This window comes from Salvelinus alpinus, chromosome 35 (assembly GCF_045679555.1).
Source record: "Salvelinus alpinus chromosome 35, SLU_Salpinus.1, whole genome shotgun sequence".
Lineage (NCBI taxonomy): Eukaryota > Metazoa > Chordata > Actinopteri > Salmoniformes > Salmonidae > Salvelinus > Salvelinus alpinus.
This window is the reverse complement of record NC_092120.1, coordinates 6045810-6069518: the sequence shown is the minus strand read 5'-3', so window position 1 is coordinate 6069518 and position 23709 is coordinate 6045810. Positions and strand designations below refer to the sequence as shown.

At 45.3% G+C, this 23709-nt stretch overlaps 1 protein-coding gene across 2 annotated transcripts in view; it reads right to left on the bottom strand.

The window, feature by feature from the left end:
* Window positions 1–23709, bottom strand: part of LOC139564595 (cyclin-dependent kinase 14-like) — a 214514-nt gene that overhangs the window by 168280 nt on the left and 22525 nt on the right. Inside the window, exon 1 of one of the 2 annotated variants that reach the window (XM_071384232.1) lies at window positions 430–601. The exons of the other annotated variant lie outside the window; for it this stretch is intronic. The gene's annotated coding sequence lies outside the window, so the exon portion shown is untranslated. Of the gene's footprint in view, window positions 1–429; window positions 602–23709 lie in introns of those variants that run through there. 2 annotated transcript variants of the gene reach the window in all.

Sequence of the window (23709 nt, the reverse complement as noted above, 5' to 3'; positions counted from 1 at the left end):
CCACACACAACCCCTCCCCCCTGCGTCTACATAACCTCGTCACATCCTCCATAATCACTATCACCCATAGATAGTCTCAGGTGGGCCTGCGTGGAGCTAGCATGTGAGCTCATCATGGTACACACACACACACACACACACACAGAGATGCACATACACTTGCACGCACCCACACACATACACAGCACTGCTTCTACTCCGTCTATTTCTATACATGCCCTAGATGGTAAATGCCCATCTAATGTACTGTACAGCATGTGTGTGATCTGTCTGGGGAAGACTATTCCGGCTGAGCCACACACACACACACACACACACACACAAGCCTGCACGCACTGCTCTACCGCGAGAGAGAGATGAAGGGAGAGAGGGAACTAGGGATTTGGGGAGGAGGAGGAGAAATCATCAGTAATCAGTTTGTCTTCTTACCTTATAGCAGGACACAGCTCACCTGGGATTCTCTGGAGAGCAGAAGGAACACACCGCACCACTAACACCAATCACTCTCCTCTCATTTCCCTGCTAACAAACTCAAAACATCTCCCTCTCTATCCCTTGCTCTGTCTCTCCCTCTCTCTCCTGCTAGCCCTGGCAGGTTGGAAAGGAGGAGATTGTACTACAACACAGGGGGGAGTGAAACTGGAGGGGGGGGAAGTGGCAGACTGACGCGTCACAATCCTCCCGGGCGCTGGACGGAGAGAGTTGTGTTGTGATTTGAGATGAGAGGTGCGTTAGGAGATGGGCTGTGACGCAGCAGATGGCTGAGGGGTTCTCCTGTGTCCATGTCAGCGATCCTGGAGCACCGGCGGCCCCCGTTTAGCGATGAGAGATGGTGCGGCCGGTGGAGTTAGAGGAAGCAGATTGTGGCAGCAGCAGCAGCAGTGTCTGCAGCATTAGCAATATCAGTGTAGCAGTGTAGCTGGGTTAGACCATGCGTGCACTGAGCTGGGGTTGGCAACAGGGAGAGACGGGCCTCAAACACTATTGATTGTGTCTATCTCTCCTCTATCTCTCTTCTCTCTGGATAGCACAGTACAGTACACACTTAGTCTGCAGCACTTAGATGAAATATGAAACCCTTGCCATACCCTGCCAGCCTGCATCCATTAATCTAGCCCTGGATGAGAAGCATCAACAACAATCACAGAGGAGAGATGCATGGGGAGACACTCCTTAAGTGCTGTCAGGGTTTAGCCTCTCTGCTTATTTACACTGCATGGAGCCATAGCAGGAGACAGCAGAGAGTCAACTAGCTCTCACAACATATTACATTCAGAATACATTCATCTGATATTGTCTCTTCAATTTTTCATATGGAAGTAGTGTGTGTGTGTGTGTGTGTGTGTGTGTGTGTGTGTGTGTGTGTGTGTGTGTGTGTGTGTGTGTGTGTGTGTGTGTGTGTGTGTGTCATTCAGATAGGGTATAGAGGTCAACGAATTATCTTCCACTGTGACAGCGCAATTTGTGAAAATGCCAACATCATGACCCTGTCACATAGTACACCACAAACCACAGATAGAGGGAGAGAAATGTTACTATATCTCACTTTCTTAGTATCAGTCTTGCTCTCTTCCTCTCTCTCTCCTCCTCTACCTATCTTTTTCTTTCTCTCCATCTCATGCCCTGACTGACAGGCGTGTTGCCACAGGAACCAGAGTGTGTCCATTGTGTTGTGGAGGCTCTTCATTAACATACCTGATATCAGGCAGAAAAGCGTGAAATCCACATTAACAATGTTATATCTCGAGGCTAACAAATGGGCATTCTACCCTGGCAATCATAGAATATAATTCAGGAAACACTTAGCATCCTAATAGAATATTAATCTGTGAAAGGGGTCCTGGGTGGCGCAGCGGTCAAAAGCACTGCACTGCAGTGCTGATGCACCACCACAGCCTGCGGTTCGATCCCAGGCTGTGCCACAACCTGTTGTGACCGAGAGCACCATAGGACGACGGCGCACAATTGGTTCAGCGCCGTCCGGGGTAGTGGAGGGTTTGACCGGTGGGCCTTCCCTTAGCAACTAACATCTTGTGACAGGGCCGGGCACCTGAAAGCTGACTCCGATCGTCAATCAAACAGTGTTTCTTCCGACATACTGGTGCGGCTGACATCCAGTTCAAGCGAGCTGGTTGTCTGTTATTGTACATATATCCACATAACAACTGAGGATATCCTACAAGAGATCCAGACATCCCCTGACAGGAACAATAAGCTGCCTGAACTAACTATAGGCTTTATTCAAAACACACATGCATGCACACACACACTGAGGGGGCTTGCTGGCAGTATTGGAGGGTGCTAGTGCAATGGTGGAGAATCCAAGAGGGCTCTGGGTCATGTATTATTCAGGACACACAGGACACCCTGCCTGCTACAAACCCACACACACAGGGAACCAGAAGGACCACCAGCTGAGAGGGAGAGAGAGAGAGGGAAGGGGTATGGCTGAGGGCCTGTGTAATGATGATAATGAAAGGGGGGTTAGAGGGAAAGGAAGTGAGAGGAAGTGAGAGGAAGTGGGGCTAGAGACACAGTGGGGGGCTGATAGACCAGAGAGATTCATCTGACTGGGAGCAACACAGTAGCAGTGCCCTCTGGCCTGCCCTTTCTCTCCTGTCATCCATCCTTTCCATCCCTCCATCCGCGCTGACACGGCATGCCCTTCAGCCTTTCACCATTCACCACTACTGCTATCCATCCATCCATCCCTCTCTCCTCTCCTCTCATACTCCCCCCTTCACACAGCTGGGCTCCCAGAGGAGAAAAGCAATCTGTATATCCACTGGAGTCTACAGCAACCCTACAAGTCCTCCAATCATCATTACTCCCTCCCATCCCTGCCATGCATCATAACCCATCCACTCGCACTACCTCTCTCTCCCTCTCTCTCATGTGTTGTCTGTATATGTTTCCTTGTTTTCAGGGTTTCAGGGCTGAGAGAGAGAGAATGTATCTTTCTCAGGTTACAGGGCCAGGGCCTGGGTCGTGTTTCAATCACTCTCTCCCTCCATCCTAACATCCATCAGGGGAGGGGTAATGTAATAACACTCTCTCCCTCCATCCTCCCATCCATCAGGGGAGGGGTAATGTAATAACACTCTCTCCCTCCATCCTCCCATCCATCAAGGGAGGGGTAATGTAATAACACTCTCTCCCTCCATCCTCCCATCCATCAAGGGAGGGGTAATGTAATAACACTCTCTCCCTCCATCCTCCCATCCATCAGGGGAGGGGTAATGTAATAACACTCTCTCCCTCCATCCTCCCATCCATCAAGGGAGGGGTAATGTAATAACACTCTTTCTCTCCATCCTCCCATCCATCAGGGGAGGGGTAATGTAATAACACTCTCTCCCTCCATCCTCCCATCCATCAAGGGAGGGGTAATGTAATAACACTCTCTCCCTCCATCCTCCCATCCATCAGGGGAGGGGTAATGTAATAACACTCTCTCCCTCCATCCTCCCATCCATCAGGGGAGGGGTAATGTAATAACACTCTTTCCCTCCATCCTCCCATCCATCAAGGGAGGGGTAATGTAATAACACTCTTTCCCTCCATCCTCCCATCCATCAAGGGAGGGGTAATGTAATAACACTCTCTCCCTCCATCCTCCCATCCATCAGGGGAGGGGTAATGTAATAACACAATTTCCCTCCATCCTCCCATCCATCAAGGGAGGGGTAATGTAATAACACTCTCTCCCTCCATCCTCCCATCCATCAGGGGAGGGGTAATGTAATAACACTCTTTCCCTCCATCCTCCCATCCATCAAGGGAGGGGTAATGTAATAACACTCCTTCCCTCCATCCTCCCATCCATCAGGGGAGGGGTAATGTAATAACACTCTTTCCCTCCATCCTCCCATCCATCAAGGGAGGGGTAATGTAATAACACTCTCTCCCTCCATCCTCCCATCCATCAGGGGAGGGGTAATGTAATAACACTCTCTCCCTCCATCCTCCCATCCATCAGGGGAGGGGTAATGTAGTAACACTCTCTCCCTCCATCCTCCCATCCATCAGGGGAGGGGTAATGTAATAACACTCTCTCCCTCCATCCTCCCATCCACCAGGGGAGGGGTAATGTAATAACACTCTCTCCCTCCATCCTCCCATCATCAGGGGAGGGGTAATGTAATAACACTCTCTCCCTCCATCCTCCCATCCTTCAGGGGAGGGGTAATGTAATAACACTCTCTCCCTCCATCCTCCCATCCATCAGGGGAGGGGTGATGTAATAACACTCTCTCCCTCCATCCTCCCATCCATCAAGGGAGGGGTAATGTAATAACACTCTCTCCATCCATCCTCCCATCCATCAGGGGAGGGGTAATGTAATAACACTCTCTCCATCCATCCTCCCATCCATCAGGGGAGGGGTAATGTAATAACACTCTCTCCCTCCATCCTCCCATCCATCAGGGGAGGGGTAATGTAATAACACTCTCTCCATCCATCCTCCCATCCATCAGGGGAGGGGTAATGTAATAACACTCTCTCCATCCATCCTCCCATCCATCAGGGGAGGGGTAATGTAATAACACTCTCTCCCTCCATCCTCCCATCCATCAGGGGAGGGGTAATGTAATAACACTCTCTCCATCCATCCTCCCATCCATCAGGGGAGGGGTAATGTAATAACACTCTCTCCCTCCATCCTCCCATCCATCAGGGGAGGGGTAATGTAATAACACTCTCTCCATATCAGACAGCTGAACACCAGCATCGTAACCAACCACCAGATAACACCCCAGAAACATTACTGAAACACATCAGTCACAACAAGAAAAGACAATGTGGTTAAGTATCAATCAACAGGTGGTGAAGGAACTGGAGGTGAAGTGGTTGGACTGTTGTGTCATCGTTAAAGACATGAAAAGCTACATACTGCTGATATACTATAGTACTGATATATCCTATGCAATAGGTGCCACTTGCTATTTTTCAAACCATTTTGGATGGTATTAAATATGTTATTTCAGTTTAAATCGTCATGCTTCTTATAAAAATACTAGAGACACCAATAGCAGCCTCACTTCCCCCTTCTGAACCCCTCCAAAATGAATATATTTGGTGTGTATATTGTTTGGTACAGATCTCTTCAAACTACCTGGGTCTCATTAAGATTACTAATGTAAGTTAACAGCTACTGAATTAAGACAAGTTAAGCATTTCTTTGTGTACTGTTCCTCACGCTCCAGAGTGCCAGGGAAATTTGTCTCATTTGGAAGTCTAATGAACAAGCTCCAGAATCACAGGCCGTGTCATTTAGGATCACAGGGCTTTTGTACCGAGACGGCGTTCAGTTGCAAATAGCCCAAACTTCTGCCTTATAACGGGATGCATTCATGTTTCTGGACCATGAGATGACAGAGAGAAGACACCACACTCCCTGGGCTGGACTTCCTCACACAGTACAAATGGGTAAAATAAAAATAAAAGAGGGAATTAACATCCGAGTCCATATCATTAGAAAACTCCTCAGTGATAAAAACTTAGCAAATAACAAAGTCAAATTAAATAGCAGTAAAGCAATGTGGCAGTGACACTTAAGCTAAAGTATTAAAGCATAGATAGCACAGAGACAGTATAACCTTGTATTGTTTGCCTACAGGCTGATGTATCTCTGTGGTCATTCATGTTTAATTGACAGGGAAGGACAGGGACAGGGACAGGGACAGGGACAGGGACAGGGACAGGGACTAAAATGGCTGACTTCACATATGCACAGATATGATCATTCTAGAGTTCAACTTCTGTTGGCCAACTTTGTAGGCAGATGAGATGAAAGAAACAGCCGTTAGGAAGGCCATTAAAACCAGCTCACTGTATTCACACTGCCAGTGAACATCACATTTGCATCACACTGCCTGCTATAATTGGCTTAGCCCTGCCTGGGCACCATACACAATATATTTCATCTTAGAGCCTGCCTGACTGTGATGCTGTATTCATACAGTGAAATAATTTTGTAGTATTTATACAGTGAGAATAAGGGAGTACATACACAGTGAATAGGTCCATATATTAGACTCCTCCCCCTGTAACAGAATAAGGCCAATCAGAGCATTCCGATCCCTGACTGATTCACCTCTCTGAGGAAGGAGACAGTTCTCCAAGGGCAAAAGCATATAACACAGCAGAAACCCCATATCCACTTCACATCAGCCATGATGAGGTACAGCACATCCTACACAAGACAAACTAAACCACCACACAGCTGGTGCTTTTCTCAGTCCAGCTGTTTGTTTTGGTGTGTGTGGTCTTGTTCTATCCTCATCCCCACAAGGATAGTAAAACAAGGAAACTTCTCCTTAATGCGGACATTTCCCACATCCCCATGAGGACAAAGTCTATTTTAAGTTAAGGGGTTAGGTTTAGGGTTAGAATTAGGGTTAGGAGTTGGGTTTATGCTCTGGGTTACGGGTAAGGGAAAATAGGATTTTGAATGGAAATAAATGTTTGGTCCCCACGAGGATAGAATAAACAGTGATATTCCTCCTGAACTCAGACAGCACATCTGTTCCTCCCCTCTCCTCCACCTCCCTCCCCCTTCTGCATTAGGTTTTAGGATGCTGGTGACACGCCCCTGGCTCTCCTCCAGAAGACAGACTCCATGCTCCCTCTCTCTCTCCTTCCCTCTCTCCCTCCCTCCCTCCCTCCCTCTTCCCTCCCTCCCTCTCTCTCCCTCCATCAGGCCTGTCATTGTTATTCTGCTCCTCTCTCCTCTGTGTCCTCCACCTCTGGGCCCAGGCAGCATCAGATCAATAGAAGAGACCCAATCACAAACACCAAGACATAACACACCCAGCCGCCACAACAGCACTAAACACAACACTGCTTATTGGAAAACCTGCTGATTGCCTCCACAGCTCAGCGTTGCAATTAATTGAAGACTGATTAATGAAACAACACCTGTAGCCTCGGGCCTAAGGGGACATGGTCTTCACACAATTACTTCTTAATAGCGGGAATGGACAAATAGCTCATCAGTTGGCCTGTCTTGTCTGTCTGTTTGCTAGTGAGGAATCACCCTGAAGCTTTGTGGCTTTGTTGCTGACTAAAATGCAAATCACTCAGGCTGATAACTGCAATCCCAGCGACATGAATAAGACTCTGCTCTGGAGTCAGCGCCGGCTGAATTGAAAGAAGAAGAGCTATAATCCCTATTCTATTCATCACTGAGCAGCTCTGGGTACAACCGTGTGTCCTAAATGGGACCCTATTCCCTACATAGTGCATTACTTTTGACCAGAACCCTATGGTCCCTGGTCAGAAGTAGTAATTTACATATGGAATAGAGTGCCATTTGGGATGCGGCCCAACGGCCCAACGGCTCCAGGAGAACAGATGAACTCTCAGAGAGATGGTAGTTGAGCTAGCATCATCCACAAAGAGGAGAAGTCTGGGAGCCATAGAGCCATAGGGCTAAAGAAAGACATCTAATATTGGATTGGCCTTGGGATGACCCTGCTTCATACTGCCTTCAGATGGACCAGGAGGAGAGAGGAGGATCACCGAGGTTGAGGTTCACTAGAAGTGTAGGGATATGGGGCTATGTATGACTTCAGAGAGGATCCTCCTTTGTAACAATGGAACGTTACGTGGTTCTGGGTGGTGGTGCTGAGTTTATCAAGTCAACTGCCTGGATGGATTTCTAAAGTGAGAGTGGAGTAGTAATTCGCAGGAAGATGGTTTCAAATGAAGGGTGAATAAACTTGGCATTTCAGACTGCTGAGAGAAAAGAGACCTAAGCCTATTATTAGGAGCACTTTCAGCAGAAAGTTAAATGACAGCGTACTCTACCTTTCAAGTTAGATATGGTCTTAACTGCTGTCTACCTTGCTGACTAGTGATTGTTGCTCCAAAGACAGAAGGGACAGATTGGAACTGTGAATGACCACAACACGACGAGACAAAACTACAAATAAACGTTAAATGAACTCAGAGCATCATGTGACCAGTAGATGGCAATGACTCACCAACAGGTGAGATAAGATCAGCACAGTCAGAGGAGCAGTGCATTGATTAACACTAGCAAACAAGAATGTGCCACAACTGCCAATATCAAGAGAGACTATTAGGTGACAAGACTGTCGTTGACATGCCATATTAAAGCAATGCCTCAGAAACATATGAACCCTTCTCTGTACTATTGGTACCTCCATTATAGACTAGAGTCCTATTCAATCAGAGCATTGTCCACACAGAATCTGACTAACACCAGTCTCATCCAGTGCCATTAAGAGAGAATCTCTGTTCTCAAGATGTGAATCTCAAGTAACAGGGACGTTGGAACATACCACTAGGATGACATCATGCTCTACCACAGGGTCAGAAAGGTTTAGAACAATGATTGACTAATTAATTGGCAAGTTTCCATTCAAACAAAGAGTTAACTGCTGTGCCATCACATGAGAGATTCATCTCAGGCCATTCATTCATCCTTAGTCCAACTGTGATACAACTCTAAGTAATGTTGGGCTCAGACACAGAAGGGTAAGTCCTCTCCTCTCCCATTCTCATCAGGGCAGGAAATGACATCATAAAGCATGGGAGTAATCTCAGAGGCCCTAGTCTCTGTTCAGCCAGTCCTTCTAATGAAGCCAATAGGTTATCGCTAGCCCTCTGTTGAGACCGTATATAATCTTTACTAAAATAAAAGGTATTAAGCAAACACTACAGTCTTGTCACAGATAATTTGTAAGACCGAGGTATGGTAAATGTAAAATCTTATTTTTTTCTGCTGTTATCAAAGTGAAGTAGCAAGCAGCACTAAATATCTTCAATGGAGAGAAAGAAAACAACTCTTCCATCCCCTTTGCTGGCTGGTAGGCGGGCTGGTAAACTGTTGAATGACAAAGTTCCTTATCGGGCTTTAGATAGGAGGAGGTCACAGCCTCACAGAGATAGCGACAGAGCTACGGAGGAAGAAAGACAGCCTTTGTTACCACTCCATTTCAGCCAAGCAGGGCTGTCATCAAAGCAGCTTTTGCCAGCTTTCCAGAGAGTGAGGAGATTTCCATATATCCATTCCTCCATTCAGTAGGATGTGGAAACTACAGTACTGTATAAATGAGGAGGTGATCAGCAGCCAAATTGCAACATACTATGTCGGTATAGTGTATCCATGGATGGGACTGCATCTTCAGTGTTCTAGAGAATTCTTTGATCTCACTGCAGAAGAACTTCCTCCCTGCATACAAAAACACCCATCACATCTGATAATGTTTGTGATTGACTAAAATGTCCATTAAACTTCCATTTATGCAGCATTGTGCAGTCATAACAGCATGTGTTGCTGCAGTGATTAATAATTCAGACTTTGACATTTACAGCTTGGTTCATTTGGCATGTTTTCCCGGAGCAGAGGAGTAGTTAGTTATGGGAATCAGCACATATCCTCCATAATTACATCTGACTGTGTGTGTGTGTGTGTGTGTGTGTGTGTGTGTGTGTGTGTGTGTGTGTGTGTGTGTGTGTGTGTGTGTGTGTGTGTGTGTGTGTGTGTGTGTGTGTGTGTGTGTGTGTGTGTGTGTGTGTGTGATCCAAACGAGTCGGACTAACCTGCTGCTGCCGTCGTTCAGAGTTAATTAGAGGGTTTAATATAGACACCAGCTGCTGCTCAACATCTAATCACCTACAACTACACACACAGACAGAGGAGGGGTCGGACACTGCAGTAAGACCCTGGCTGAATCCCAAATCACCCCCGTACCCTCAGCCCTCCATTTGCGCGCTCATGTGCGAATCCGCCGTTTACACAAGTGTGAAAGCTGAGGGAGTGAAAATGATCGAGGGTGTAGGTAGGGGCTAATTAGACCCTCCTTTAGCCACTTTGACCAATCCAGCAAGGCTGCAGGCTTCAGAGTGAAGTGCTATCCCGACACGCACTGCGATATGTTTAGAGTTTGTGCAATTTAATACAAAAGAATGGAGAGGCGTGCCTAATTATACTGTTTGCCACATGCATTTGCTAATGTCTGATTTCGAGACTTGACACGTAACAGATGAAACACCTCTCAAATTAAATGTTTAACTGTTACAGAGGTTTAAATCTTGCAAAACGACACGGGGTACTTGTTAATTTGAATTTCATGCTTGTTTTATTTGTAAGCGGAACATGATTTGCATCATTCAATTCACGTGTGTGTCCCGAAGTTGTTTAATTATTGATCCTCTTGCCACTCTGAAAATGTATTATTTTTTATTGCTACTGTAGCTAGGGCTGTACCTGCGCCAAAAACATCTCATTTTTAAATAGTGAGACAACATGTTTTCAGCACTTTTATTTCCTTGACTGTTCGAAAAACATTGTCTCATGTCTCTCTATTGTCTCTCTGCAGCAGACATGTAGTGAGCAATATGTTGTGAACATCAAATCACAGCATCCAATTGCAATCAAATGAAATTGTATTTGTCACATGTGCCGAATACAACAGGTGAAATGCTTACTTACAAGCCCTTAACCAAAATGCAGTTCAAGAAATAGAATTAAGAAAATATTTACTTAATAAAGTTAAAAAAAGAAAAAATGATATCCAAATGTAACACAAGAAAATGAGATAACAATAACGAGGCTATGTACAGCGTACCAGTACCTAGTCAATGTGCGGGGGTACAGGTTTGTCGAGGTAATTTGTAAAGTGACTATGCATAGATAATAAACAACGAGTAGTAGTATTGGGGGGGGTCAATGTAAATAGTCCAGGTGGCCATTTGATTAATTGTTCAGCAGTCTTATGGCTTGGGGGTAGTAGCTGTTAAGGAGCCTTTTGGTCCTAGACTTGGTGCTCCGGTACCGTTTACATATAGAATTGTGAGAATCGTGCACCTACAATCTTAGAAGAAAAGGTGCTACAGTGCTTTCAGAAAGTTGCAACGACGTACGCTGAGAATCGGGAAGCAAGTTCAGGGAGTGAATAAATGTAATAAATAAACGAACATGAACAAAAAAAAAATAAAATAACAATAAGCACCGACATGAAACACAGAAACAATATGCCTGGGGAAGGAACCAAAGGGAGTGACAAAAATAGGGCAGGTAATCAAGGAGGTGATGGAGTCCAGATGAGTGTTAATAAGCGCTGGTGCGCGTGACGATGGTGACAGGTGTGCGTAATAATCAGCAGTACGGTGACCTAGAGGCCATAGAAGGAGTATACGTGACAATAGTATTCACAGTCCTTGACTTATTCCACATTTTGTTGTGTTAGAAAGTGGGATTAAAATTGATTGAAATTGCATTTTTGTCAATGATTTAAACAAAATACTCTGTAAAGTGGAAGGAAAATTTTAATATTTGTAAAAAAATATATAAAAAATAAAAGTATTCAACACCCATACATGTTAGAATCACCTTTGGCAGCGATTACAGAGTCTTTCTGGGTAAGTCTCTAAGAGCTTTCCAGATTTGTCCTTGGGTTTTAGGTTATTGTTCTGCTGAAAGGTGAATTAATCTCCCAGTGTCTGCTGTAAAGACGACTGAACCAGTATTTCCTCTAGGATTTTACCTGTGCTTTTCTGACCATAATTCTATCCTCCTGATTCCAGCTTACAAGCAAAAACTGTGGCAGGAAGCACCAGTTACTCGGTCAATAAGAAAGTGGTCAGATGAAGCAGATGCTAAACTACAGGACTGTTTTGCTAGCACAGACTGTATTATGTTCCGGGATTCTTCCGATGGCATTGAGGAGTATACCACATCGGTCACTGGCTTCATCAATACAAGCATCAATGATTTCGTCCCCACAGTGACCGTACGAACATACCCCAATCAGAAGCCATGGATTACAGGAAACATCCGCACTGATCTAAAGGGTAGAGCTGCCGGTTTCAAGGAGCGGGACTCTAATCCGGAAGTCTATAAGAAATCCCGCTATACCCTCCAACGAACCATCAAACAGGCAAAGCGCCAATACAGGACTCAGATTGAACCGTACTACACTGGCACTGATGCTGGTCGGATGTGGCAGGGCTTGCAAACTATTACAGACTTCAAAGGGAAGCACAGCCACGAGCTGCTCAGTGACACGAACCTACCAGATGAGCTAAATTACTTCTATGCTCGCTTCGAGGCAAGTAACACTGAAACATGCATGAGAGCACCAGCTGTTCCGGACGACTGAGTGATCACGCTCTCCGTAGCCGATGTGAGTAAGACCTTTAAACAGGTCACATTTCACAAGGCCGCAGGGCCAGACGGATTACCGGGACGTGTACTCTGAGCATGCGCTGACCAACTGGCAAGTGTCTTCACTAACATTTTCAACCAGTCCCACACTGAGTCTGTAATACCAACATGTTTCAAGCAGACCACCATAGTCACTGTGCCCAAGCACACTAAGGTAAGCTGCCTAAATGACTACAGACCCATAGCACTCACATCTGTAGCCATGAAGTGTTTTGAAAGCCTGTTCATGGCTCACATCAACACCATTATCCCAGAAACCCTAGACCCACTCCAATTTGCATACCACTCCAACAGATCCACAGATGATGCAATCTCTATTGCACTCAACATTGCCCTTTCCCACCGGGATAAAAGGAACACCTACGTGAGAATGCTATTAATTGACTACAGCTCAGCGTTCAACACCATAGTGCCCTCAAAGCTCATCACTAAGCTAAGGACCCCGGGACTAAACACCTTCCTCTGCAACTGGATCCTGGACTTCCTAACCGGCCGCCTCCAGGTGGTAAGGGTAGGTAACAACACATCCGCCACGCTGATCCTCAACACGGGGGCCCCTCAGGTGTGCGTGCTCATTCCCCTCCGTAACTCCCTGTTTACTCATAATTGCAAGGCCAGGCACGACTCCAACACCATCATCAAGTTTGCAGATGACACAACAGTGCTAGCCCTGAACACCGACAACGATGAGACAGCCTACAGGGAGGTCTGAGACCTGGCCGTGTGGTGCCAGGACAACAACCTCTTCCTCAACGTGATCAAGACAAAAGAGATGATTGTGGACTACAGCAAAAGGAGGACCGAGCACGCCCCCATTCTCATCGACAGGGCTGTAGTGGAACAGGTTGAGAGCTTCAAGTTCCTTAGTGTCCACATCACCAACAAACTAACATGGTCCAAACACACTAAGACAGTCGTGAAGAGGGCACGACAAAGCCTATTCCCCCTCAGGAGACTGTAAAGATTTGGCATGCGTCCTCAGATCCTCAAAAGGTTCTACATCTGCACCACGAGAGCATCCTGACTGGTTGTATCACTGCCTGGTATGGCAACTGCTCGGCCTCTGACCGCAAGGCACTACAGAGGGTAGTGCATACGGCCCAGTATATCACTGGGGCCAAGCTCCTAAAATCCAGGACCTCTATACCAGGTTGTGTCAGAGGAAGGCCCTAAAAATTGTCAAAGACTCCTGCCACCCTAGTCATAGACTGTTCTCTCTGCTACCGCACGGCACGCGTTACCGGAGAGCCATGTCTAGGTCCAAAAGGCTTCTTAACAGCTTCTACCCCCAAGCCATAAGACTCCTGAACAGCTAATTAAAGGGCTACCCAGACCCCTCTTTTACGCTGCTGCTACTCTCTGTTTATAATCTATGCATAGTCACTTTAACTCTACCTACATGTACATATTACCTCAATTACCTCGACTAACCGGCACATTGAATTTGTACTGGTACCCCCTGTATATAGCCTTGCTTGATATTTTACTGCTGCTGTTTAATAATTTGTTACTTTTATGTTCTATTTTCTTCTTATCTATTTCTACTTCTTAACACTTTTTTTCTCAAAGCATTGTTGGTTAAGGGCTTGTAAGCATTTCACTGTAAGGTCTACACATGTTGTTTTCGGCGCATGATTTGATTTGCTTGGCTCCACTCCGTTTCTTTTTCATCCTGAAAAACTCCCCATTCCTTTAATGATTGAAAAATATATTATTTCACCTTTATTTAACCAGGTAGGCCAGTTGAGAACAAGTTCTCATTTACAACTGCGACCTGGCCAAGATAAAGCAAAGCAGTGCGACACAAACAACAACACAGAGTTACACATGGAATAAACAAACGTACAGTCAATAACACAATAGAAAAGTCTATACACAGTGTGTGCAAATGAGGTAAGATTAGGAAGGTAAGGCCATAAATAGGCCGTAGTGGTGAAGAAATTACAATTTAGCAATTAAACACTGGAGTGATAGATGTGCAGAAGATGAATGTGCAAGTAGAGATACTGGGGTGCAAAGGAGCAAAAAAACAAAAACAATACAGGGATGAGGTAGTTGAATGGGCTATTTACAGATGGGCTACGTACAGGTGCAATGATCTGTGAGCTGCTCTGACAGCTGGTGCTTAAAGTTAGTGAGGGAGATATGAGTCTCCAGCTTCAGAGATTTTTGCAGTTCGTTCCAGTCATTGGCAGCAGAGAACTGGAAGGAAAGGAGGAATTGGCTTTGGGGGTGACCAGTGCAATATACCTGCTGGAGCGCGTGCTACGGGTGCGTGCTGCTATGGTGACCAATAAGCTGAGATAAGGCGGGGATTTAACTAGCAAAGACTTATAGATGACCTGGAGCCAGTTGGTTTGGTGACGAATATGAAGCGAGGGCCAGCCAACGAGAGCATACAGGTCGCAGTGGGTGGGTAGTATATGGGGCTTTGGTGACAAAAAGGATGGCACTGTGATAGACTGCATCCAATTTGCTGAGTAGAGTGTTGGAGGCTATTTTTTAAATGACATCACCGAAGTCATGGATCGGTAGGATAGTCAGTTTTACGAGGCTATGTTTGGCAGCATGAGTGAAGAATGCTTTGTTGCCAAATAGGAAGCCGATTTTAGATTTAATTTTGGATTGGAGATGCTTAATAAGCCTCGACAACATCCGCTGAAATGGCAGAGCGCAAAATTCTAAAATATTATTTTGAAATATTTAACTTTCATACATTTACAAGTGCAATACATCAAATTAAAGCTGAACTTCTTGTTAATCTAGCCATCGTGTCCGATTTCAAAAAGGCTTTACAGCAAAAGCACACCATTTGATTATGTTAGGTCAGCGCCTAGTCACAAAAAACATACAGCCATTTTCCAGCCAAAGAGAGGAGTCACAAAAAGCAGAAATAGAGATAAAATTAATCACTAACCTTTGATGATCTTCATCAGATGGCACTCATAGGACTTCATGTTACACAATACATGTATGTTTTGTTCGATAAAGTTCATATTTATATCTCAGTATACAAAAATCTTAGTATACATTGGCGCGTTATGTTCAGTAATGTTGTGCCTCGAAAGAAATCTGGCGAATTTGCAGAGAGCCACATCAATTTACAGAAATACTCATCATAAACTTTGATAAAAGATACAAGTGTTATGCATAGAATTAAAGATATACTTATCCTTAATTCAACCGCTGTGTCAGATTTCAAAAAAGCTTTACGGAAAAAGCACACCATGCAATAATCTGAGTATAGCGCTAAGCCACAAAAACAAGCCATACAGATACCCACCATGTTGTGTAGTCAGTAAAAGTCAGAAATAGCATTATAAATATTCACTTACCTTTGATGATCTTCATCAGAATGCACTCCCAGGAATCCCAGTTCCACAATAAATGTTTGTTTTGTTCGATAAAGTTCATCTTTATGTCCAAATACCTCCTTTTTGTTAGCGCGTTTAGTACCCCAATCGAAATTCACAAGGCCAGACAAAAGTCCAGACGAAAAGTGAAAAAAGTTCTATTACAGTTCATAGAAACATGTCAAACGATGTATAGAATCAATCTTTAGGATGTTTTTATCATAAATCTTCAATAATGTTTCAACCGGACAATTCCTTTGTCTTTAGAAATGAAAAGGAACGCAGCTCGCGCTCACGGCCGCACGCGAGACTTAGCTCATGGCATTCTGCCAGACCCCTTAGTCAAGCAGCTCTTATTCGCTCCCCCTTCATAGTAGAAGCCTGAAAAAAGGTTCTAAAGACTGTTGACATCTAGTGGAAGCCTTAGGAAGTGCAATATGACCTCATTTACACTGTATATTTGAAAGGCAATGACTTGAAAAACTACAAACCTCAGATTTTCCACTTCCTGGTTGGATTCTTCTTAGGTTTTCGCCTGCCATATACGTTCTGTTATACTCACAGACATCATTCAAACAGTTTTAGAAACTTCAGAGTGTTTCCTATCCAAATCTACTAATAATATGCATGTATTCGCTTCTGGGCCTGAGTAGCAGGCAGTTTACTCTGGGCACGCTTTTCATCCGAACATGAAAATGATGCCCCCTATTCCAAACAGGTTAATGTGAGTCTGGAAGGAGAGTTTACAGTCTAGCCAGACACCTACATATTTGTAGTTGTCCACATATTCTAAGTCAGAACTGTCCAGAGTAGTGATACTAGACAGGCGGACAGGTGCGGGCAGCGATCGGTTGAAGAGCATGCATTTAGTTTTACATGCATTTAAGAGCAGTTGGAGGCCACGGAAGGAGAGTTGTATGGCATTGAAGCTCATCTGGAGGCTTGTTCACACAGTGTCCAAAGAAGGGCCAGAAGTATACAAAATGGTGTTGTCTGCGTAGAGGTGGATCAGAGAATCACCAGCAGCAAGAGCGACATCATTGATGTATACAAAGAAAAGAGTCGGCCCAAGAATTGAACCCTGTGGCACCCCCATAGAGACAACAGGCCCTCCGATTTGACACACTGAACTCTGTCTGAAAAGTAGTTGGTGAACCAGGCGAGGCAGTCATTTGAGAAAACAAGGCTGTTGAGTCTGCCGATAAGAATGTGGTGATTGACAGAGTCGAAAGCCTTGGCCAGGTCGATGAATACGGTTGCACAGTATTGTCTTTTACCGATGGCGGTTATGATATCATTTAGGACCTTGAGCGTGGCTGAGGTGCACCCATGACCAGCTCGGAAACCAGATTGCATAGCGGAGAAGGTACGGTGGGATTGGAAATGGTCGGTGATCTGTTTGTTAACTTGGCTTTCGAAGACCTTAGAAAGGCAGGGTAGGATAGGTAAAGGTCAGTTTGCAGTGCGGGTCTAGAGTGTCTCCCCCTTTGAAGAGGGGGATGACCGCAGTAGCTTTCCAATCTTTGGGGATCTCAGACGATACGAAAGAGAGGTTGAACAGGCTAGTAATAGGGGCTGCAACAATTGCGGCAGATAATTTTAGAAAGAGAGGGTCCAGATTGTCTAGCCCAGCTGATTTGTAGGGGTCCAGATTTTGCAGCTCCTTCAGAACATCAGCCATCTGGATCTGGGTGAAGGAGAAATGGGGGAGGTTTGGGCAAGTTGCTGCGGGGGGTGCAGGGCTGTTGACCGGGGTAGGGGGTAGCCAGGTGGAAAGCATGGCCAGTCGTAGAAAAATGCTTATTGAAATTCTCAATTATTGTGGATTTATCGGTGGTGACAGTGTTTCCTAGCCTCAGTGCAGTGGGCAGCTGGGAGGAGGTGCTCTTATTCTCCATTATTCTCCAGTGTCCCAGAACTTTTTGGAGTTTGTGCTACAGGATGCAAATTGCATTACAAGCATTCCCATAACATTATGCAGTTACCACTATGCTTGAAAAAATGGAAAGTGGTACTCAGTAATGTGCTGTATTGGATTTGCCCCAAACATAACACTTTGTACTCAGGACAAAAAGTGAATTGCTTTGCAACATTTTTTGCAGTATTACTTTAATGCCTTGTTGCAAACAAGATGCATGTTTTGGAATATTTGTATTCTGCACAGGCTTCCTTCTTTTCACTCTGTCTGTCACGCTGGTATAAAGGATTTGGAATCAGGCGCAGGAATACACAATAGTGGTTTTTAATACATCCAAAACAAACACAAAAACAAAAACACTGGGCTGTACCCAAACAAAAGAGTGAGGATAAACCTCGTTGAACGACATGGGACGATACCCGTAATACACAATATATAAAGCACGCAGCATAACAGCTGCTCCAACACATAGGTACTCACACCACCAACGGACATGTGAACAATAACCAACAGAGACAGAGGGCACATACAGTGGGGAGAACAAGTATTTGATACACTGCCGATTTTGCAGGTTTTCCTACTTACAAAGCATGTAGAGGTCTGTAATTTTTATCATAGGTACACTTCAACTGTGAGAGACGGAATCTAAAACAAAAATCCAGAAAATCAATTTGTATGATTTTTAAGTAATTAATTTGCATTTTATTGCATGACATAAGTATTTGATCACCTACCAACCAGTAAGAATTCCGGCTCTCACAGACCTGTTAGTTTTTCTTTAAGAAGCCCTCCTGTTCTCCACTCATTACCTGTATTAACTGCACCTGTTTGAACTCGTTACCTGTATAAAAGACACCTGTCCACACACTCAATCAAACAGACTCCAACCTCTCCACAATGGCCAAGACCAGAGAGCTGTGTAAGGACATCAGGGATAAAATGGTAGACCTGCACAAGGCTGGGATGGGCTACAGGACAATAGGCAAGCAGCTTGGTGAGAAGGCAACAACTGTTGGCGCAATTATTAGAAAATGGAAGAAGTTCAAGATGACGGTCAATCACCCTCGGTCTGGGGCTCCATGCAAGATCTCACCTCGTGGGGCATCAATGATCATGAGGAAGGTGAGGGATCAGCCCAGAACTACACGGCAGGACCTGGTCAATGACCTGAAGAGAGCTGGGACCACAGTCTCAAAGAAAACCATTAGTAACACACTACGCCGCCATGGATTAAAATCCTGCAGCGCACGCAAGGTCCCCCTGCTCAAGCCAGCGCATATCCAGGCCCATCTGAAGTTTGCCAAGAACCATCTGGATGATCCAGAGGAGGAATGGGAGAAGGTCGTGTGGTCTGATGAGACAAAAATAGAGCTTTTTGGTCTAAACTCCACTCGCCATGTTTGGAGGAAGAAGAAGGATGAGTACAACCCCAAGAACACCATCCCAACCGTGAAGCATGGAGGTGTAAACATCATTCTTTGGGGATGCTTTTCTGCAAAGGGGACAGGACGACTGCACCGTATTGAGGGGAGGATGGATGGGGCCATGTATCGCGAGATCTTGGCCAACAACCTCCTTCCCTCAGTAAGAGCATTGAAGATGGGTCGTGGCTGGGTCTTCCAGCATGACAACGACCCGAAACACACAGCCAGGGCAACTAAGGAGTGGCTCCGTAAGAAGCATCTCAAGGTCCTGGAGTGGCCTAGCCAGTCTCCAGACCTGAACCCAATAGAAAATCTTTGGAGGGAGCTGAAAGTCCGTATTGCCCAGCGACAGCCCCGAAACCTGAAGGATCTGGAGAAGGTCTGTATGGAGGATTGGGCCAAAATCCCTGCTGCAGTGTGTGCAAACCTGGTCAAGAACTACAGGAAACGTATGATCTCTTTAATTGCAAACAAAGGTTTCTGTAGCAAATATTAAGTTCTGGTTTTCTGATGTATCAAATACTTATGTCATGCAATAAAATGCAAATTAATTATTTAAAAATCATACAATGTGATTTTCTGGATTTTTGTTTTAGATTCCGTCTCTCACAGTTGAAGTGTACCTATGATAAAAATTACAGACCTCTACATGCTTTGTAAGTAGGAAAACCTGCAAAATTGGCAGTGTATCAAATACTTGTTCTCCCCACTGTATATAATATACTAATCAGGGGGAATAGGGGGCAGGTGTGCGTGATGAAAGTTCTGGAGGGATCCGTGACAGTACTCTCCCCCTGACGCGCTGCACTAGCAGCGCAATGACACCGGCCTCGAGGACGATCACAGGAACGCAGTGCGGGTCGATCAGGACTGCCGAAGTTGCGTCGTCGTCGGTCGGGCCAGTTGCAGTGGTGTCGGACGGACCAGTTGTGGCGTCGTCGGACGGGCCAGTTGCAGTGGTGTCGGACGGACCAGTTGTGGCGTCGTCGGACGGGCCAGTTGCAGTGGTGTCGGACGGACCAGTTGTGGCGTCGTCGGACGGGCCAGTTGCAGTGGTGTCGGACGGACCAGTTGTGGCGTCGTCGGACGGGCCAGTTGCAGTGGTGTCGGACGGACCAGTTGTGGCGTCGTCGGTCGGGCCAGTTGCAGTGGTGTCGGACGGACCAGTTGTGGCGTCGTCGGACGGGCCAGTTGCAGTGGTGTCGGACGGACCAGTTGTGGCGTCGTCGGACGGGCCAGTTGCAGTGGTGTCGGACGGACCAGTTGCAGTGGTGTCGGATGGACCAGTTGTGGCGTCGTCGGACGGGCCAGTTGTGGCTGCTGAAGTGGCGTCGTCGGAGGGACCCGTTGTGGCGACGTCGGATGGCCCAGTTGCAGCTGCAGAAATTGCGGTCTCTCTCAATGGTCAATTATTCTGTCATGTTGGCATAAAGGATTGGGAGACAGACGCAGGAATGTGTAATAGGGATTTTTATTGTACCCAAATTACGGCGTGCCGTGTAAAGGCACGGGGACAAAGACCAAACAAACACGTAACAAAACACAGGGTTTAAACCCAAACAAAAGAGCAAGTAGTACCTCGAATAAATAACACACGCACACAATGATTATCACACGGGACGAGACCTGTAATCATCTGTGCAAACCACAATGGCACGAAAGCCAAAACACACAGCACAGGTACTCACACGCACCAATGGACATAGTAACAATAATCAACCCACCAAATGGAAACCAAAGGGAACATATATACAAGTACTAATCAGTGGGAATAGGGGACAGGTGTGCGTAATGAAAGTTCCGGAGGGATCCGTGACACTGTCAATTAGGTTAGTATTGTGAAGTACCTACAATGTTGTTGATCGAACCTCAAATTTCTCCTGTCAAAGCCATTAAATTATGTAAACGTTTTAAAGTTACCATTGGACTTCATCTCCGGCAACTGAGTCAGGAAGGATGCCTGTATCTTTGTAGTGACTGGGTGTATTGATACACCATCCAAAGAGTAATTAATAACTTCAACATGCTCATTCAATGTCTGCTTTATATTTTTACCCATCTACCAATAGGTGCCCTTCTTTGCGAGGCATTGGAAAACCTCTGTGTTTGAATCTGTATTTGAAATTCACTGCTAGACTGAGGGACCTTACAGATAATTGTATGTGTGGGGTGCAGAGATGAGGTAGTTGTAAAAAAATATATTTTTGAGGTAGTTGTAAAAAAAAATATTATTGAGGTAGTTGTAAAAAAAATATATATTATTGCACACAAAGCGAATATATGCAACTTATTATGTGACTTGTTAAGCAAATTTTGACTCCTGAACTTATTTAAGCTTGCCATAACAAAGGGGTTGAATACGTATTAACTCAACAAAAAAACAAAAAAAATTGTAAAACTTTCAAAAAACATCCTTCCACTTTGACATTATGGGGTATTGTGGGTAGGCCAGTGACACATCTCAATTTCATCCATTTTAAATTCATCTGTAACACAACAAAGTGTTGAAAAAGTCAAGGGGTCTGAATACTTTCTGAAGGCACTGTATCAAGAACCAAAAAGTGTTCTTAGGAGAACCCTTTGAATAACCGCTTTTGGTTCCAGGTTGAACCCTCTCCAAAGAGGGTGGAACCCAAAATAGTTCTACCTGGAACAAAAAGGGTTATTTTCTGGGGACAGCCGCAGAACCCTTTTGGAACCCTTTTTTCTAAGAGTGTAAGTATCGTGATAACATTGTATGGTTAGGTCCCTGGCAATTCCCAGCCCTACAAGTCACCTTCAGAGTTTCAACACCTGACAACAGAGGGCCCTCTGATCGAGTTGGTAGGAACGAGGGGAGAGGGGCTGGTTTGAGATTCACCGCCTATACACCTCTCCCTTAACCACAATTACTATTTCACACTATTGCCCCACTCTCACACACTCCTAATTGTATCTCTCTCTCCATCCCTCTCCTTCACTCCTTATCTCTCATCCTCCTTCCTTCTCTCTCTTCCTCATCCTTCCCTACATCCATGTCTCTCTCACTCACCGTCTCTTCTCTCTCTCTCTCTCTCTCACTCTCAACCTTTCTCTCTCAACCTCTCTGTCTCTCTCGCTCTCCTTTTCTCACCTGCCACAGTACTCCCACATCCCACTTCCATTCCTGACCTCCCAAAAATGTCAGAGCAAGACTCTATGGGCCTCTCTGGACTCTGTAAAGTGAACAGACTGGCTGGCACACACTCCACACACATGCAAATGTGCACACACACACACCCAGCCAGCCAGACAACCACTCTTCCTCTCATAATGAGCCTCCAAATAGCAGAGCTGTCTAAATTGAGAGAAGAAAGAGTGCTTATTCGATCGGAGATGAAAGGTGATATTTCCTCCTTTCCAAAGGTCAACAGAGATCATTGTGTTTCTTTCCCCATAACCTTCTTCTTTCAAAAAAGGGCAGATCATTAAACACAATATTTACCTTGACATTTGAGACTTTTTCCAAATTGTTTTGAACTGTCAGTATGTAAGAGAAAATGTGAGACAAAACAAGAGAGAGGCCAAGTTTCTTTCTCTAACTAAATATAGAATGTAATCAGTTTAAATGAATACTCTGAAAGTATGTTATCTTTATACTAGCCCCTTATTGCTTTACCTGCTGAACCCAGAACATATTAACCAGACTGAAGCATGGTTGTCTTCCATACCATTACCCTCCTTATGCCTTATTTCCCCCCACAGCATCTAATCCCTTTAAAGTGCACTATTATACTACATAGTTAAAAGTAGTGCACTATGTGGGGAATAGAGTGCCATTTGGGACGGATTTTAGCTACCAGTCAGTGGTTCCTTGCCTTTGCCTCCCTGCGCAGCACTAACCTAGTCTGTGCCCTGAAACATATGGGAGCGCTCCAACAGCCGTCAACATGATCGACGTGACATCACATCCGCCAGTCATCATCGCCACACGACGCCGCTAACAACGGGACGGAAGCTCGCCTAACAACGGGGGAGACTGGTCATACTGTTCATGCCACATGTGCATTTGAATATCTCAGCGATATTGAATCCATTAGGTATCCTCCCGGGCCATTGAGGGAACGTTCATTCTCTAGCGAATGGCTGGGTTAACGACAGTTGGATTATACCAACGTTATTCACCATGAGAAGGGAGATGGTGGGATTGAACACCAGGACTCACACTCAGGAGCTTCACACTGGCAGGACTCATACATCCACAACCATCTCATACAGTATTAGCCTCGTCGCAGATCTGTTAGTGATGTTTTGGCAACTCCTATGCTTGAATTGGCAAGACAGCACAAACTGATCTTGGACCAGTCTAATCTTGTATGGATTCATGCTCAAACAAACTAAACTAGTCATAGCATCATTCAACTATACACTAATCCTGTATAATGGAGTTCCAAGATTATAACAGCTAGCTGGAGGAATTTACAGCCAAATATGAGTGATGGCTAAAAACACTGCTAATTTTCTCAGATTAGCACTAATCTTAGATTGAGTACCTCGCAGCTAACGCTTCTTAGATTAACCAGGGGAGAGTGATAAATAGCTGACCGCCTGTCAGAGTCTTGAAGCCAACGCTTTCAGTTGAGCCATCATCCTCAGATTGAGAAATAGCTGACCTAACCCCTGCAGGCTAACACCCCCAGATTAGCTGGCCGTCAATACTCAGACTGACAGAAGCACAGAAACATGGCTGCTGCTGCTGAAAAGTCAAGCCATCGTCACCAGTCATTCAGGCTTACGGCTGCATCAAAGTATCTTCTAGGAGAATGTACACTGATCAAGAGAAGTTAATGAGTTTAG